The sequence below is a fragment of the Aethalodelphis obliquidens genome, unplaced genomic scaffold, assembly GCF_003676395.1.
Source record: "Aethalodelphis obliquidens isolate GAN/ISIS:26980383/991018 unplaced genomic scaffold, ASM367639v1 scaffold21, whole genome shotgun sequence".
NCBI classification, from domain to species: Eukaryota; Metazoa; Chordata; class Mammalia; order Artiodactyla; family Delphinidae; genus Aethalodelphis; species Aethalodelphis obliquidens.
The window spans coordinates 3499051-3514693 of record NW_020837965.1 but is presented as its reverse complement, the minus strand read 5'-3'; the positions used below and the strand labels follow the sequence as shown (position 1 = coordinate 3514693).

At 45.7% G+C, this 15643-nt stretch overlaps 1 long non-coding RNA gene across 1 annotated transcript; it reads right to left on the bottom strand.

Annotated features, from left to right (window-relative positions):
* Positions 1-1940: 1940 nt before the first annotated feature.
* LOC113627526 (uncharacterized) lies at positions 1941-9754 on the bottom strand. Its single transcript, XR_003435580.1, has 3 exons — positions 9064-9754; positions 5376-5464; positions 1941-3204 (listed from the first exon to the last, which is right to left on the bottom strand). It is a non-coding gene; the product is annotated as an uncharacterized LOC113627526 (long non-coding RNA).
* Between the last annotated feature and the right edge of the window lie 5889 nt (positions 9755-15643).

Below are 15643 nucleotides of genomic sequence, written 5' to 3'. Positions count from 1 at the left end.
ACCCAAATTGGCGACCTGTCAGGGTTTGTGCTAACACAGCCAGCTGCTCCCACGGGACTCTCTGTGCCCCGGAGGGCTGCCCACAGTCCCTGCTGTCCCCCTTCCCCTGGCGGGACCAGCGTGTGTCATCCCTGCTCCCTCCTTCCTTTCTCCCGACTGCCTGCCTTCTCTGCTCTCTGTCCTCTAATTTAGGCAACAAGCATTAAATTAACACTTTTTTGTCCACCCGAAATACTCAAGTGACTAGGCTGCTATCATTTCTTCCTTTTTTTCTTCAAAATGGAAATACAGGATCATTTTTTTTCTTCCTGATTATGAAAGTAATACAGCCTTGTGAAAAATGCAAGCATACACGTCTAAAGTGAAAGTGAAAGTTGCCAGCCATCCCACCTGAACAAGATAATCACTGTTTTCAGTTTGGTTTGTAGCATTCCAGATGTGTGTGTGTGTGATTCCATATTAGTCTGAATTGTAAATGAAGACCTATCTCGTGGTAATTTTATTCCAGCAGTCCTGGGTTGAAACAATAATGCTGCTACAAGATCCAGGTCAAAAACCAACCAGATTCACCTGAACAGAATTCTCATACTTCCATGGGGGAAGACTAAGAACAGGGATAGGGAATATTGGAACCTTTGGTTCCAGAAGATTCCTGAGGTCCTTATACCAATTGGTCATAAAAGGTCTATGTATAAAGTGGCTTTTATTAAAGCCATAGGAACGTCATCTTATACTATTTGCTCAGAGCTAAGTTCCTACCTACTCATATTACCAAAACTAAGGGAGCCAAGCGACATGGTATTTCCCTCCATAGTAATGAAACACTGCTCTCTTGGGTAATTTGCTCTCTTCCCTTTAAAACTGAGCAGACCATGGCACAGGGTTTAGGGAGAGAGGGAGACGAAGCCACTTCAGCAGACAGCAGGCTTTCATCCCTTCCAGAAGCGCGGACTGTGAAGCTGATACCTGGTTTCCGCCCAGAGAAGCCCACAGACTGTGGGAATAATTCCTCCAGAGTGGGAGGCACTAAGGGTAAATTTCTCAGCAAAAGGAAAAATGCCAGACTGTGAAAAGCAGAACTCATGCCCCAATGGCTGATTCACACCACCAAACCCCGAGAGACCGATGTATAAAACCAGGAGAGCTGTTTAATCATTTTCTAGTAAGAAGTAAAACTTGTAAATGGATGGATAGGCTACTTGTGTTTGCTGACCAGCAAGTTCTCTCCCTATGCGCTTATGACTACGAAGGAAAATAATAATATATAAATAGTAACAATAACAATTACAGTTACTCTGTTGAGTGCATACCGTGTGCTAGGTATTGTGCTGAGCATTTTATCTTCATAAATAAGTCTCTCTACAACACTATACAGTGGGTACTATTTTTATCCCCACTTTGCATTGGGGTTCAGAAATGTTTAGAGCAAATAAGCGGTGGACCCACAATTCAAACCCAGTTCTTCCTGCCTCTGAGACCCAAGCTCTGAATCTCCCACCTCCCCGGCCTCTCCTCCCATCTGGGAAACTGGATTGCGATCTGGACTCAGAACAAGGGGCATTATGTGGAGTCTCAAACACAACTCAAATGTAACTGGGCCTCTTTGCAGCCAGTCTCAACACAGTGATGTACAGGGTCTGCATCCCACATACGCAGCGCCCACTGTACTAGCCATCCTACATAGAGGACTTGAGCATCCTTGGATTTAGGTATCCGCAGGGGTCCTGGAACCGAGGGACCACTGTACAAAGAAAGCACAGATCTGACTCCCAAAGCGCCTGTGCTGAAAGTCTTATTTTCCTGAAGGTTTTATGAAAAGAAGAGTGAAGAGTTTACACATCATGAAGCTTTCTAAATATTCTGTCTCAACATCTCTGTCTTTCTTTCCAGGTCCCTCTCCCTCTAGGATCTGTCCCCATCCCTTTCCTCCTGCTGCTCTGCTCCATTCCACCTTCCCTCCTTCGGGAGTCCTCCTCTACTTCTCTCCAGATTTCTCCTCCCTCCTCCAAATCTCTCTATCCTGGTTTACCTACTTCAGAGATGGCAGATTGATAGCTCGAAGCTTAGCCTACAACAGTGTTTAGATTGGCTCACACAGTTATTCAAAAATTTGAATTAGTGACAAAATTTAAAATCAGCAGGTTTCACACATAAATTTAATTTGCAACTTAAGGAAAAAAAGGTGTTTTTTTTTTTTTTCTACATAGCAACCACTGGTTGGAGCTGAGTAGCACCTGCTTTTCCTAGAAGCTCAGATTCTTCCCTTTGTCAGTCTCCTCCCTTCCCCCTAGCCTGCTGACAATGAGTTTGAAGGCCAAGGGCTCTTTGTCATCCTTTTTATCACTAAAGTTATCACCTGACCTTTTCAGGTATTCAAATTTCCAAGCCCTATTTCTTTATTCGGGTACCACAGCATGGTAACTAGTGCAGCTAGACTTTGGAGCAGTCCTTGGGATGGGTTTTCCTGGCACGTCTATGAATATACTTGAACACCTTGTAAATGGGACACTGACAGAGAAGACTGTGGTTCTGTACTGGTTTTTATTGAAAATACTAGACCTGGGCATGTATGCTCATGGGAAATTATCCAAGTGGGTACACCACAGGAGCACATGCCCTGTGCACTCAATTGAATACTGAGACTTGCTCTTATCACAGGGTAAGAATCAGTCGGGCAATAAAACATGAATACTTAACACATCACATGGTGATAGTAACATAATATAGAGAGCTTAATGTTTGTTCTAAGATGGGTGCTTCTTATCTGACTTTTATATTTATGATAAGAATAAGCTTAGTACCTAGTGATTCATCTTTGAAATAAACTTTCTCATTTTTACTTCAAGCTTGGGGATTCATTTAATTAGAATCCTTGAGATTGTCAGGTGAACTTTTATCATTTCTAATGAATCCAGTTTCTGTAGTGTCTTGCTGTGGTAGCCTGTACTGTTGTTTAAGAGGATTCACTGCTTCTCCCTTGGATGAGGTTATATGTCCTTGCCTTGTTGACATCAGGCTTGACCATGTGATTTGTTTGGGACAATAAAATGCAAGTGGAAGTGATATGTGTCACTTCAGAGCCAGAGCTCTAAGAGCTAACAGATGTTCATCGTTGTTCTCTATTCTCTGGACCACAATGAGGAGAGCCAGGATCTGAGGTGAAGGCAACATGGAGCAGAGTCTGTTCCCTGCTGGATATAGAGCCTGAATGAGAAATAAACCTTTGTTACATGTCACTGAGATGTTGGGATCATTTGTTACGGCAGCATAATCTAACTTATCCTGACCAAGACATGGGCAAACAAAGCAAAAATACTAACTCTAATGCCTCTGATATCACAACAGATTGCAAAAATTTCAATTTTTTTTCTGTGTATCAGAATGATTTACATTTTCTCATTCATTGAGAAGTAAATGCCATAAATTTACTTATTTACTTATTTTTGGCTGCATTGTGCCTTCGTTGCTGCACGCGGGCTTTCTCTAGTTGCAGCGATCAGGGGCTACTCTTTGTTGCAGTGCACAGGCTTCTCATTGCGGTGGCTTCTCTTGTTGCGGAGCATGGGCTCTAGGTGCACGGGCTTCAGTAGTTGTGGCACATGGACTCTAGGTGCATGGGCTTCAGTAGTTGTGACTCGCGGGCTCTAGAGTGCAGGCTCAGTAGTTGTGGTGCACGGGCTTAGTTGCTCCGCGGCATGTGGGATCTTCCCGGACCAGGGCTCGAACCCGTGTCCCCTGCATTGGCAGGCGGATTCTTAACCACTGTGCCACCAGGGAAGTCCAGTAAATGCCGTAAATTTAAACTCATAAAATAATTATATACTCATAAAATGCTCTCTTTATATGATACTATGATACATAAAATTACAGATATATAGATACACATGTATCACCCTCCCAGGACAAAGCTTAGATGGGGCACTGTCAATGTTTGCTTTTTTGCATATCCTTTTTTAAGTACCCATTGCTGAACAAACCCCTTTCCAACAGACATATTCTTTCTTGAGATAAGCCAATGGCTTCAATCAAGCTACTGTGTCAAGTTCTGCTAACCTGGAAGGCATTTTGCCTCTTTAAGGTGGCTGTGTATGTCTCAGCTCAAATCCATTATGAGTGAAATATTTTTAAATTATTGCCATAATACATGTACCTGGAAAAAAATGCCAGAGTATAAAATGATAAGCAAATTCTCCCTCCCTGCCCCAGTTCCCAGTACCACTCTACAGAAGTAATCCCGTTAGGAGTTTCTTATCAGGGCCAGCTTCATTGGTGTACTACCTCTGCAGTCACCCAGACCCCACGCTCAGCCCTCTGCACTTGGTTTAATGTGCTACCATTACCATCTGAAATTCTTAATCACGTTTGAACAAGGACCTAGCATTTTCATTTTGCACTGGGCCCCCAAATTATGTAGCTGGTCCTGCTTATGTATATCCTTCCAGAAACATTTTTATGCACACATAAGCATATGTTTGCTTATTTTTTAAAAAACACAGTGGTTCGGAGGTTTCCCTGGTGGCGCAGTGGTTGAGAGTCCGCCTGCCGATGCAGGGGACACGGGTTCGTGCCCTGGTCCGGGAGGATCCCATGTGCCGCGGAGCGCCTGGGCCCATGAGCCATGGCCACTGGGCCTGAGCGTCCGGAGCCTGTGCTCCGCAACGGGAGAGGCTGCAGCAATGAGAGGCCCGCGTATCGCAAAAAAAAACCCAAAAAACACAGTGGCTCATCAAGCCCTTTTCTTCTTCCTGGGCCTGCAGAAAGACTACATTTCTCAGCCTCTTTTGCAATTAAGTTGGAACTCTGTGACAGCTCGGGCCAGTGGAAGGCGGGCAGAAGTGATATATACTACTTCCAGAAGGATCCCCTAAGGGGACCTGCCCACTTTTCTGCACAGCCCTTCTGCTATATGTATGGCTCTCTATGTTTGCCTGGAAATGAAGGACTCTAAGGGGGCACAGTTACATGATAGGAGGATCCCATCATAAGTCATCACTGGAAGGGGAGCCACTCAGAAGAACCTCTAACCCACATTAGACTGCTATCCTGTAAAGCTATGGAGTCTTTGGGGTTGTCTACTACAACAGCTATAGTGTTAATTACTGTAAGACATACACAGGCGGGATCACGGTATATATTTATACATAAATATATGTGTGTGCGTGTGTATGTCTTTTGGCACCTTTAAAAAACCCACATATTTTAGGAGTGTTTTCATTACATGTATGTTGAATTTATACTTAAATTCATCATGAGTTCTTGGTAGGCAACTCACCACGGCTCTTGAATAATGACAACCTAAGCTATGCTTGTCAAGCACAGAGCAAGAGAATTTCTATGAAGCTCCTTGGGCCAGTCCAAGCCCCAGATCTATTTACCTACTCCCCCTGCTCTGTGTCAAAGCAGGACTGGCTCCTGTAGACTGCATTTCCCATGACTTCCTGTGTCAGCTGGCTTCCTGCTGGGCCTAGCCAATAGAAGACAGGAAATCAGGAGGTGGGAGAAAGGGAAAGGCCAGAGTGTTTTCCCCTTTTCTCATTGCCTTGAACAGCATCTGTAGCAGCTGCTGAATCTTTTTTTTTTAAGATTTATTTATTATTTATTTATTTACTTAATTTATTTTGGCTGTATTGGGTCTTAGCTGCGGCACGCGGGATCTTCCTTGAGGCACACAGGATCTTTCGTTGTGGCACGCGGGCTTCTGTGTAGTTGTGGCGTGCGGGTTTTCTCTTCTCTAGTTGTGGCGTGCAGGCTCCAGGGCGCATGGGCTCTGTAGTTGTGGCACGCAGGTTCCAGAGCACGTGGGTTCTGTGGCTTGTGGCACGCAGGCTCTAGTTGAGGCGCGTGAGCTCAGTAGTTGCAGCATGAGGGCTTAGCTGCTCTGCGGCAGGTGGGATCTTAGTTGCCTGACCAGGGATCGAACGTGCATCCCCTGCACTGCAAGGCAGACTTTTTACCACTGGACCACCAGGGAGGTCCCAGCAGCTGCTGAATCTTTTTGGTACCTCTACCTCCTGCTGGGCAGGCCCTCCACAGTTATGACTTAAACCAATTGACCCCATCCCTGGTCTCCATAACACCACCTTCCTTTTTTACCCTTCCTTACAGACTGAATGGTTGTGTCGCCCCAGATTCAAATATGTTGAAGCCCTAACCCTCAACGTGACTGTACTGGAGATAGGTCTTTTATGGAGGTGATTACCGTTAAATGAGGTCATCAGGATGGAATACTGATCCTTTTAAGAAAGACACCAGAGAGCTCTCTCTCTCTCTCCCTCCCTCCCACCGCTTCTCTCCCCCATCACACACAACACAGTGAGTCGGTAGCGGCCTAGAAAAGAGGCCTCAGAATGAATTCTACCTCCCTGGCACCTTGATCTTGGACTTCCCAGCCTCTAGAATTGTTAGAAATAAAGTTCTGTTGTGTAAGCCACCCAGTCTGTGGTATTTTGTTATAGCAGCTTGAACAGACAAAGACACCCTTGCAGCTGAGGAGCTCTGGTAGCTGCCTGGCATTGCTAAGTTCTGGGCTGTCTCACTGTCTCCTTCGGGCTTCTCAGCTTTTCTATCACCAATTCTCTGCATTAAACTCCCTCTATTTCAAGTGCTCACAGTGGTTTCCCATTTCCTGATCAGACCCTGAATGATTCACTCTATCATTCTCAAAGCCATTGCATGGACTAAGATATATCCAGCTTCCTTCACTGACAACGCAGTGTGCTGCTTAAGAAAGACACTATCAAATTAGGCTGACCTGAGTTTGAATCCTGACCCCACCCACTTCCTTGTTCAGTCGCCAAAGTGTAACATTAGTCTCACTAAGCTTCAGTTTCTTCATCTGCAAAATGGGGATAAGAATATTAAAGTCTAGCCCACAGAGGAAATAATGCTTGAAAGGTACTTAGCACAGTGCCTGACACAGAGAAAGTGTTCAGTAAGTGTTAGCTAATATAATAGGAGGAGGGACAGGGCCTGGTGAGGAGCTGACATTGTCGGCCATAATTACCAGAGCGTTCTTATCATTTGCGATGTGCAGTCAGTCTCCTAACAGTGCTGGGAGCCTCTCGCACAGCATCCTAGAAACTTGTTTATAATCAGTGTCCGGAACACATTATGGGAGAGTCTCAGGAAGTCAGGTTGGCCCTGATTTCCTAATTACCACAGAACACCTTACATTAGGCCTGCCTTTTTTTCTGTACTACCTACACCTGGCCCTGAACTCACCCTTGGTTTCCGGGCCTTTAACCAAAGGACCCCAACATCAGACTTCCCTGGTGACACAGTGGTTAAGAATCTGCCTGCCAATGCAGGGGATACAGGTTCGAGCCCTGGTCCAGGAAGATCCCACACGTCGCTGAGCAGCTAAGCCCGTGCACCACAACTACTGAGCCTGCGCTCTAGAGCCCACGAGCCACAGCTACTGAAGCCCATGCACCTAGAGTCCGTGCCCTGCAACAAGAGAAGCCACCTCAGTGAGAAGCCTGAGCACCGCAACAAAGAGTAGACCCTGATCTCCGCAAGCAGAGAAAGCCCGTGTGCAGCGACCAGGACCCAACGCAGCCAATAAAAAGCACCCCAATATATGCAGTCTTCTCTCCCCTCACCCCTCACCCTTCACGTACCCCAGCCAGTCCCCAGCATCCAAGGCCTTCCAAAGCCATCGAAAACCTAAGGAACTGCTGAGAATTCCCGACCTGGAATCAGCAAATGTTTTCTGTAAAGGGCCAGATAGTAAATATTTCACGGTTTGTTTGCAGGCCACTTACAGTTTGCCTGCTAACTACTCAGTTCCACCTTTTTAGTGTGAAAGGAGCAGAAAGTGAATGGGCATGGCTGTGTACTAATCAAACTGTATTTATAGACACTGATATTTGACTTTCATGTAATTTTTACCTGTCACAAAATATTATTCTTCTTTCGATTTTTAGCTATACCTAAAATATAAAAAATATTCTTAGCTCTCAGGCTGTACAAAAACAGGTGGCAGGCAGAATATGGCCTGCAGGCCATAGTTTTCTGATGGTTTTTAGTCAAGTTCCTGTGCTTTTTTAGTTGTTGCCCTTTCTTTCCTTCTTTGCTGTGTGACACTGGGTAAGTCACTTAGCCTCTCTGGGCTTCAGGGTTTTTTAAATTAAATTATTCAGTTTTATTGAGATATAATTGACATACAATACTGTATACGTTTAAGGTGTACAGCATAATGATTTGACATAACATATATTGTTAAATGATTACCACAATAATTTTTTTTTTTTTCTTTTTGGCCCTGCTGCCCAGCATGCAGGATCTTAGTTCCCTGATCAGGGATCGAACCTGCATTCCCCTGCAGTGGAAGCCCGGAGTCTTAACCACTGGACTGCCAGGGAAGTCCCATACCACAATAATTTTAGTTCACATCCATCTGGGCTTCAGTTCTTTCCCAGTAACCCCGGAGTAGTAGTAAATGAGTGTTTTTTAAAACCAGCTCTTCCGTGAGGATGGGGCAGGAGAGCAGCTGTTGGTTTTGCTGTTCCTGTTTTCAATCTTTTTTTAATTGTTTAGGTTTCCAGGTAAAAATGTCATTTCAACAAAAGTTCCCAGCGAACGAATTAATTTGGGAAATTACTAATTGATCCAGGGGTTCCAACTCTTTCCCCTGCCTCCTCGTTCTTTACCAGCACAAAACAAATCCAACATTTCAAAGAGACGAAATGGCGTAAAAGTTTACTTTCCTCCCTGAGTACTCCCTTATCAGATGATCAGTATGTTTGTTTATGTTTTGTTTATATATTTGTTCTACGCACAAAGTTCCATTCACTCATTAAAGAAACATTTGTGGAGCATCTCCTATGTGCAGCGCACACCCTGGAGGTTCTGAAGTGAACAAAACAGACTTGATTTCTCCCGAAGGAGCGGAGTGATGAAAGAAGGGGCGGGGGGATGGCTAGTGCTGTGCGGATGGACCACGTACGAATGCTGGCAAAGAGGGAGGGACAGAGGGAGGGAGGGACAGTTGGATGGAAATCGACCCCAGCTTCTGTGTTCCAAGAATTGTCCAACTGTCATTCCGAACCCCTGGTATCTTACCTCCCCGACTTCCTTCCGGTGCTTTCGCCAAACACAGGCTTCAGTTTCCTGGGCTAGCGCCTGCGCCAGCGCATCCTTTCCGCCCCTGCCGTTCCCAGCGCACAGGAGGGGAAAGAGTTTGGAAGTCACACCCTCCTGCCCCGCACGCCCCCAGCCCCCCTCCCTCGCGCTTCTCGGAACTGCTCACTGCCCCGCTCACAGCCGACGCCCCATTACTGCACTTATCAGTTCGGGCCACGTGAAAACCTGGCGACCCGCAGGGCGGCGTTCTGGCCTCCACGCAAGTGTTCTGATCTCTGTAGGGAAACAATATTAAGGCTAACCCCAATCTGTTTCAGTGACCTTTTCTAGACAGAAACGTTGCTGCCAGCTATTGCTAGGGAATGCACACCTACGCACGTTCTCTGGGGACTTCGGCCTGAAACAGCCTCAAGTCCTGGCTTTTCACTCTTCCGGGGTGGGCCTGGGCTGAGAGGTTAGAGGGATGCCTAATCCTACCCTCTATTTTCTCAGTGACAACTCTTTTTCTTCTCCAGGGCCAGTCCTTTCTTTCTTTCTTATTTCTTTACCCACCTCTTTTCCTCACTCCTCATTCAAGAAAAGTCCTTACAAGATCGAAATTTGACTTCTTTTCTGAGGAATTTTCAGCAATGCCCAGGGATAGCTTTTACCTCTCAGCTTTTCACCTGCTGTTGGAATCTGTTTCTCTCAAGCTGATTGGCCCCTTCTCACCCACTCCCTAAAGTACTTAACATGATTTTTATCTCCCTTCCTTTCTTCTTCACCCAGTATGGTAGACACTTAGGGGTATCTTTTAGCCCCTGTCTCTCCCTTCTTTGAGAACTTCACACACACCACACTTCTGGGTGAGCCCTTCGCAGCCATGTTTGAGTTTGAGCACATGACCTTGCCTCCATGGTATTAACTGGGCCAGGGAGGTACGGGACTCACAACTGGGTCAAGCCTATTCTCTCTTCCAGACTTTGGAATTGAGCTGGAGACTCCAATGGCAACCTGAGCTGGTCTCTTAGGTGCAGGAAATGCAGACAGGGAAGGCTTTGCCATGTGAATGTTGAATCAGTGAAAACTGGTCTGTAGAGAAGAAAGAAGGACACAAATTCTCAGAAGCAGAGATGAGGCTAGAAGAGTAACTCCCTAAGGATATGACAGCTTTCTTGTTCCTGCTTCCTGACCTTTGAGAGCAGCTGCCCTTGGGTTCCTTGAGATTCGCAATGAATGTTATATATAAGCCTGTGTGAGATAGGATGTATTTTACTGCAAGTAAGAGATAACCTAAATCAGGGGTCCCCAACCAGGCTGCACAGCGGGAGGTGAGCAGCGGGTAAGCCAGCGAAGCTTCGTCTGCTGCTCCCCAGTCACTCCCCAATCGTTCCCTGTCGCTCACATCACCGCCTGAACCACCACCCCACCCGCTGCTGTCTGTGGAAGAACTGTCTTCCACGAAACTGGTCCCTGGTGCCAAAAAGGTTGGGGACCTCCGACCTAAATGACAGTTGCTTGAACCATTAGGACATTTTTTTTCGTTTAAAAAGTCTGGAGGCAGGCATAGTTGGGGTGTGTTCAGTTCAGCTATGTCATTAAGGACCCAGGTTCTTTCCACCTTTTGGCTATGCTACTCAGCATGATGAATTTCCATTCTTGTGCTTGTTGTTGCCTCATGGTCTCAATATCGCTGCCATGGCTCTAGACATCATGTTTTCACATCATTGCATCAAGTAAGAAAGAAGAGAGGAGAGAGGAAGGGGCTCAATTTTTGTTAATAAAGAGAAATACCTCTTTCTCAGAGGCTCTGCAGACTTCCTCTTATATTGGCTAGAACAGTGTTGCATATCTACTCTACCTGCAAGGGAGGCTGGAAAAGTGAGTGGCAAAGGGGAATTATCTTTCCATGATTAGCTTAGACCAATTATGGTTCGTGGGGTTGGCAGGACAGCTGCTGTGAAATCAAGGAATATCCTTCCTGCACCTGAATAAAATCAGCAAGGAAGAAGGTCAGAGGGGGAGGGGGGTTGGTGTTGCATATAAAACAAACAGTGTCTGCCACACCTTCCTCAAACTTCCTGTTCCATCTAGGCTAATTTAACTCTATCTGTTACTTGTAACTAAAAGAATCTTGACTAAGACTCCTGTAAAAAGAGAATGCCTCTTTCCCCATTTCTCTGACTTACCTCCTGCCCCTCCTTCCCCAGGGAGGTGGAATGGGGTACCTGGTTGGTGTGGGGTATGTTCTCCCCTGGGTGGGGATGCTCTATTGACGGTCCTGGCTAGGAGGATCTGGTTTCTTTCTTTCTCTCTCCACCAGGACCATTGGGAGACGGAAACATGCATATGTGTTGCAGACTCAAACTTTCCCTTAGGTGGGCTGCCCAAGGTCTAGATTGGAGGTGAGAAGTTGTCACTCACACACAAGTCACAGATCCCTTATAACAGTAATAAAGGTGACATTTTTCAGGTGACATTTTTGTAAGCTATGTAATTTGGGGGACCCAGTACAAAATGAGTCACTGAAAATTTCAAGATGGTGATGGCAGAACATTAAACCAAGTACAGGGCCCTGTGCAATTCACAAAGGCCCCAAGCCCATGAATGTAACCCAACGCTTTAATTCTGCATCTGCTGACCCTTTTGTCTTACTTCTCAGTTGGTTCAGAACTTTAGTGAAGTTCAGGTTATTATTTACTGGGCCCCTTTGAACCCCAGTGACACTTAACATGGATTTTCAGCAGTTTATCCCTTTCCTTCCCTTCCCAGTGCCCCCAATCAATGCCCTGATGCACATGCATCTACAGTTCTCTTACTCATATCAAGATAGCTGAGATTCACCCCTATATTTTGAAATCTGTCCTTAAGCCTCACCACCAGAATTATAGAAATTAATATACAGGCTATTGGCTTCGGTGTATACAGCCTTGGGTTCTGATTTTCCCTCTGCCATTCACTACTAGTATATAGATTTGAGTCTCTTACTGATCCTCTAGGGCAGCGGTCCCCAACCTTTTTGGCACCAGGGACCAGTTTCATGGAAGACAATTTTTCCATGGATGGGGGTGGGGCAAGGGGAGTGGGGTGGTGGTTCAGGTGGTAATGCGAGCGATGCGGAGGGAAAGATAAAGCTTCGCTCGCTCGCCCTCCGCTAACCTCCTGCTGTGCGGCCGGGTTACTAACAGGCCGAGGAGTTGGGGACCCCTGTTCTAGGAGACTCAGTTTCCTCATATGCAGGGTGGGGCCAGTCATAATGTATGTTAGCTCTCGGCACACTATAGAAAGTGAATAGTTTTTGAAGGAATATCACAGTCGTATCCATCCATTCCTTCCTCCCCTCCCCTCCTCCCCCCTTCTCCCCTCCCTCCCTCCCTTCCTTCCTTCCTTCCTTTTATTCAATTATTATCAAGTACTCCACGGGCCAGGTACTGAGGTAGGTGCTGCTGAAATTACAGAGTTTATAAAACACAGACCCTTTCCTATCAAAGAAGACGACAGTATCCTGGTGAGAGCTGGTTGTTTTTTTGTTTTGTTTTGTTTAGTAAAGTATCTTAGGTTTTGTTTTTCACAGCTTTATCATGATGTAATTTATATATATTAAACTCCAACACCTGTAGTATACAATGCAGGGGGTGGTTTATATACATTAAACTCCAACACCTGTAGTATACAATGCAGGGAGTGGTTTATATACATTAAACTCCAACACCTGTAGTATACAATGCAGGGAGTGGTTTTTAGTATATTTATAGAGCTGCACCGCCATCACCATAATCTAATTTTAGACTATTTTCATGGTCCCACCCCCAAAACCTGTACCCATTAGCCGTCATTCCCAATCCCTCTGCCCTCTCCTTATTCTACCCCCACATATACCCCACCGCACCCCAGCCCAAGACAATCACTAATTTATTTTCTGTCTCTGGTTTGCCTGTTCTGGACCAATATATAGTTTTTTTGGTCTGGCTTCTTTCACTTAGCATAACGTTTTCAAGTTTCATGTATGTGGTAGCATGTATCAGTACTTCACTCCTTTTTTATTGCTAAATAATATTCCAGGGCTTCCCTGGTGGCGCAGTGGTTGGGAGTCCGCCTGCCAATGCAGGGGACACGGGTTTGTGCCCCGGTCCGGGAGGATCCCACATGCCGCGGAGCGGCTGGGCCCGTGAGCCATGGCCACTGAGCCTGCGCGTCCGGAGCCTGTGCTCCGCAACGGGAGACGCCACAGCAGTGAGAGGCCCGCGTAGCGCAAAAAAAAAAAAATTCCATTGTATGGATATATGACCCTTTATCTATTCAACAGCTGATGTACATTTGAGTTGTTTCTACATTTTAGATGTTATGAATGATGCTGCTACGAAGATTTGTATACAAGTTTTAGTGTTGACATATGTTTTCATTTTTCCTGTGTAGGTATCTAGGAGTGGAATTGCAGGGTCATATGTTAACCCTATGTTTAACATTTTGAGGACCTGCCAAACGGTTTTACAAAGCTGCTGAACCATTTTACATTCCCACCAGCAATGTATGAGGGTTCCAGTTCCTCCACATCCTCATTAACATTTGCTATTGTCTGGCTTTTAGTTTTAGCTATCCTAGTGGTTCTGAAGTTGTTGGGGGGTTTTTTTGGTTGTTTTTGTTTGTTTGTTTGTTTTTTTGCGGTACACGGGCCTCTCACCGTCGCGGCCCCTCCCGTTGCGGAGCACAGGCTCCGGACGCGCAGGCTCAGCGGCCATGGCTCATGGGCCCAGCCGCTCCGCCGCATGTGGGATCCTCCCGGACAGGGGTACGAACCCGTGTCCCCTGCATCGGCAGGCGGATTCTCAACCACTGCGCCACCAGGGAAGCCCGAAGTTGTGGTTTTTATTTACATTTCCCAAATGACTAATGACATTGAGCATGTTTTCATTTGTTTATTAGACATTTGCATTTCCTCTTTGGAGAAATGTTTATTCAAATCCTTTGCCCATTTAAAAATAAAGTTATTTGTCTTTTTATTATTAAACTATAAGAGTTCTCTATATGCTCTGGATACAAGTCTCTTATCAGATGAATGATTTGCAGATGTTTGTTCCCATTCTTTTTTTTTTTAAAATAAATTTATTTATTTATTTACTTTTGGCCGCATTGGGTCTTTGTAGCTGCACGCGGGCTTTCTCCAGTTGCGGTGAGCAGGAGCTACTCTGCGTTGCGGTGCACGGGCTTCTCATTGCGATGGCTTCTCTTGTTGTGGAGCACGGACTCTAGGCACACGGGCCTCAGTAGTTGTGACTTGCAGGCCCTAGAGCACAGGCTCAGTAGTTGTGGTGCACGAGCTCAGTTGCTCCATAACATGTGGGATCTTCCCGGACCAGGGCTTGAACCCGTGTCCCCTGCATTGGCAGGCGGATTCTTAACCACCTGCCACCAGGAAAGTCCCTATTTGTTCCCATTCTGTAGGTTGTTTTTTCACTTTTTTTTTTTTTTTTTTTTGCGGTACGCGGGCCTCTCACTGTTGCGGCCTCTCCCGTTGCGGAGCACAGGCTCCGGACGCGCAGGCTCAGCGGCCATGGCTCACGGGCCCAGCCGCTCCGCGGCATGTGGGATCTTCCCGGACCAGGGCACGAACCTGTGTCCGCTGCATCAGCAGGCGGACTCTCAACCACTGCGCCACCAGGGAAGCCCTGTTTTTTCACTTTCTTAGTGGTGTCCTTTGAATACTAAAATTTCTTAATTTTGATGAAATCCAATCTTGGTATTTTTTCTTTGGTTGCTTATGCTTTTGGTATCATATGTAAAACCATTTCTAAATCCATGGTCACGAAGATTTATACCATTATTTTCTTCTAAGGATTTTATAGTTTTTATCTCTTACCTTTAGTTCTTTGATCCATTTTGACTTTGCTCACTTCCTGATGTTGCGTCACTCTTACTTGGGCTTTCCTTTTGGTAGCCAAATGGCTACAGCAGCTGTAGGCTTCACATTCGTACAGCACAGCTTCTGGAAGAACAGGTAGATTTCCTCCCTCCAAGCATTGAACCCAAATCTCCAGTCTTACCATGACTGAATCAACTAAGTTCCTGTGTCTGTCCCTGAACCAATCACTGTGGCAAGGCTCCAGGCAATAGTTAACTCTAAATATATGACTATTGACCAGTGAAGGAAGAACGGAATAGATGATGGAGAAGCAACCAGTTGAAATGTGAGATATAGACTGGCAGACTAGCATGGGATGGTCAGCATGGGGAAAGGCAGGTTTGGATTGAAATAGAAGGTGACTCTATAGTTGTCCTTTATGTCTTAAAAGGTGTTATTGATATAAAACAGAAATATACTGTATTTTGAAATGTTAGAGTATCAGTGTCATAAAGTAGGTACAAGAAAGTTCCTTTTCCTTGTCAACTGCTTGAGCACCTCTGTTGCCTCCCCAGAACTTGTGCTTTTCAGGACGTCTACTGAGAGAACTTGCAGTGTGACTTTGGAGATACCCCGAGAGCACAAACAACAGAATAGCCCTCTTCTAGATACAAGTTGAAATGGCTCTCCCAGACAGCAGGTACCAGAATTGGTTTGGGGGGGTAGTAAAAGATAGGAAAA